The sequence below is a fragment of the Octodon degus genome, unplaced genomic scaffold (assembly GCF_000260255.1).
Source record: "Octodon degus isolate 3935 unplaced genomic scaffold, OctDeg1.0 scaffold00144, whole genome shotgun sequence".
NCBI classification, from domain to species: Eukaryota; Metazoa; Chordata; class Mammalia; order Rodentia; family Octodontidae; genus Octodon; species Octodon degus.
In genome coordinates, this window is record NW_004524720.1 from 1,251,869 (window position 1) to 1,255,695 (window position 3,827).

The 3,827-nt window shown below is 44.6% G+C and overlaps 1 pseudogene; it reads left to right on the forward strand.

Moving 5' to 3' along the window:
- Nucleotides 1-2,085: 2,085 nt before the first annotated feature.
- On the forward strand, nt 2,086-2,237 carry LOC105743631 (annotated as a pseudogene).
- Nucleotides 2,238-3,827: the final 1,590 nt, after the last annotated feature.

Consider the following 3,827-nt stretch of genomic DNA (forward strand, 5'->3'; position numbering starts at 1 on the left):
AGAAGGCACCAGACTGAATAAAAGGATAAAGTTCTGCTTCCACAGAGCTTATATCCAAATGGACGATGTAACCGTCCTCCAATTTCTGAGTTCATGTCTGAGTAGTCAATTTCACTCTAGGACACAATGGCCCTAGCACATTTATGCAGAAAAGGGATTTACACAGGGAATTGGGTAGGAAATCATGGCAAGGGCTGGAGGAGCAGACTGTGCTATAGCAGGGAAGCAAGCCAGCCGTTACTCTGCCTTTGCTACTTCCACCCAGGAAACCAAACACCCCCATGAAACAGAGGAATAATGCACATTGCAACACCGTGAGGTTGTGGCTGCTTAGTGGAAGTTGGCACAGGTGGACCCCAAGCTGTGTAAGAGTTGGGAGACACAGCTTCCACTTTTCTAGCCTTCAACATATGAAATAAGGCCAACTCAGAGAGGAGGAATGGGGCAGAATGTCTCCTCTACTATCTAACAGCAGTCAACAAATACCCACAAGCTGAGTGTGGTGGCACAGGCCTGTAATCCCAGTACTTGGGAAGCTGAGACAGGAAGATCACTGCAAATTCAACCCCAGCCTGAGCGACATAGCAAGATTCTGTCTCAGAAAACCAATAAACAAACGAATGAATTCATAAATAAATAAATAAAAATTTTAAGTATATCCACAGATGAGATGCTGCTGCCACAGAATAGCCAGGATAGATCTACAGTGTTGATGACCATCCTTTGAAAGGGACTGAAATCAGGGAACTGAGATATATTTATACATACTGTGTGGCTGGATTTAGGTTGTGAATTGTGAGTATTGGCAGTTTATTTAATACTCATAACCCTACAAGATAGGTACTACTGTTTTCAGGTGGGGAAACAGGTTCAGCCAGATTAAAAAACTTGGGCAAGGCCCCACAACAGAGAGATTTGAGCCAGGTAATTCTGTCAAAGCTCAGGACAAGAGATATTACATTCTTAATGCCACATAATGTGATAGTAGTAGCTGATGCTGTTTGTTGGTGTCATTTGGGCTCTGTGATAGACAGGATTTGTGTGTGTGTGTGTGTGTGTGTGTGTGTGTGTGTGTGTGTACAGGGGGGCCACTCAGGATGCCTTTAGGGCAGGTCTGGTTTGGCTTGAGGATGAGGGGATCGAACCACAGCATCCTGAGCCTGACTGCTTTGTTTCACCAGGCACTTAAACACCTGAGCTAATGGGCAGGCCCCCTCTGTGATAGACTGAATGTTTGTGCACCACAAAACTCATGTACTGAAACCCTAACCCCCCAGAGTGACTGTGAGTGGATACAGAGCCTTGATGAAAGTAATTAAGGTTAAATGAGATCAAAAGGATAGAGTTGGGTGGGGGAGATGGCTCAGCAGAATAAGTGCTTTCCTGGCAAGCACAAGGGCCTGAGTTCAATCCCTGGTTCCACCAAAAAAAAAAAAAGTTTTTTTTTTTAAAAAAAGGATAGAGTTCTGGTCCAATAGGATCAGTGTCCTTGTAAAAAGAGATATCAGATAGCTTGTTCTTCCTCTCCACCCCACTCCCTGCTATTCTGTGTGTGTGCAGGTGAAGATGGGTGCAGAGGTGGCTGACTGCAAGGCTGGAAGAGTCCCCACCAGGAACTTAGTCAGCTGGAACCTTGATCTTGGTCTTTAATCCTCCAGAACTATGAGATATTAAGTTGCTATGGTTTGATGTCCCTGGGCCTCATGTTTGTTGTGGCAGCCTAAGTAGACTATGCAGTCTCATAAGCTCTGCTTATTCAAATTATAAGAATAAAACCAGGGACTCTGGAGCCAAACACATGGGGTTTGAGTCACTGCTCCGCTACTTACTAGCTCAGTGACTTTAGGCAAGTTATGTAATCTCTCTATGCCTGTTAGGGAAATAGTTGTTCCTACATCATTGAACACTGTGAGGACTGATTTGTTAATATCTATACAGCATAGTTCATAGTTCATATACAGTAGATGCTATCTAACAGTTATGACAAATCTATAAGAAATCAGTGGGGTCTCTTGCTGCAGCAACGCGAGTGGGAGCACCAGGAGCTCGGGCTCGGAGTGAAACACCTCGGATTGTTTTAAGAAAATGGCAGACAAACCAGACATGGGGGAAATCACCAGCTTCAATAAGGCCAAGCTGAAGAAGATGGAGACGCAGAAGAAGAACACCCTGCCAACCAAAGAGACCATTGAGCAGGAAAAGCGGAGTGAGATTTCCTAAGAGCCCAGACAATTCCCCGCCCCTGTCATCTCCGAGACCCCCTAGTCATGATGTGGAGGAAGAGCCACTTGCAAGATGGACACGAGCCACAAGCTGCATTGTGAACCCGGGCATTCTGCGCCGATGCCACCGGCCCGTGGGTCTCTGAGGGGACCCCCCCTCCCCCATCAGACTGCCAAATTCTCCGGTTTGCCCTGGGATATTATAGAAAATTATTTGTATGTTAAATGAAAATAAAACACATCTCGTGGCAAAAAAAAAAAGAAAGAAAAGAAAAGAAAAAGAAAGAAAAAAATCAATGGGTCTCCCATATGCAAGTAGTCAAGAAAACAGCAGCCATCTAAATAACGTGAGTAAGAAGTTTATTAGTGGGAACTAGGGACATGTACAGACTCTGAAGACAAGGAAGTTGGAGTGCTGGAGGGCCAGTACCACAGAGACCATCAACGCTTCAGCACTCAAGTAGACTATTCCCAACAGGTTACCAGAAACCTCCGCGAACACTGCAGCCTGCTGTCTGGGTCTGCAGATGTCCACCTGCCCCCAGCGAGCCGGGGATTCTCCTCGCCTTTGCCCGCCCCTTGTTTCTCTGAAGCCCCCTGAGCACAAAGGAGTCTAAAAAGAGGGATTCGAGGCTACCAGCAAACTCTAGGAGAGCTCAGGAAGGCAGAGCCTACCCCAGGCTTGAGCAGTCGGGGTTTTATGCAACTTTTGATCATCTTCACGTGTGCTTTTCATTTATTTGCAATTCAAACACTGAAAAAGCCCTCAGAGATCTTTCCACAGATGTATTATAAATTCCTTGATGTAAGGGAGACTATGTCTTATCATTCTTTCAAGATCCTCCTGTGCCATCATAAAATTCTACTTACTTAACACACAACAAATGCTCAAGAAATAGTTTACTTATTGAAACAAATTAAAAATTTTCTAACAAAAAACGACTCTATGCAACACAGCTCAGACAACAACAAAAGGCCACACTCTGAAATTCTTTTGGATGACACTGCATTTAAAATACTTTGCTGGGGGCTGGGAAAATAGCTCCGCAGCGTAAGTGCTTGCCTGGCAAACACAAGGTCCTGAGTTCGATCCCTGGCACTGTAAAATACTCTGCTAGGCTGCAGATATAGCTCAGTGTCACAGTGCCTGCCTGGCAAATGCAAGGTCCTGAGTTCAATTCCTAGTACAAAACAGAACAAAAAACTTCTGTTTGGGGCTGGTAGTGTAGCTCAGTGGTAAACATGTGTTCAGTATATAGGAGGCCCTAAATTCAATCCCTAGCACCAAAAACCAAACAGATAAAATTCTGTTTTTATTCCCCTCCTAGCATAATACTAAGATTCATTATTAGAGCTCTAAACCAGATCCAGGATGATTTGAACACTAGAATAGTTATATCAATATGTTACAAACCAGTGGGAATAATTCACACAGCCTGGCCTTGAATTCACTATGTAGCCCAGCCTGGCCTTGAACTCACTGTGGTCCTACTGCCTCAGCCCCCTGAGTGCTAGGATAACAGCATGCATCACCACACCTGGATCTAAAATGTTCTTAGAACGACACAATAGTTTATGATCTTAGTTCATTTTTCCCACCTTCCT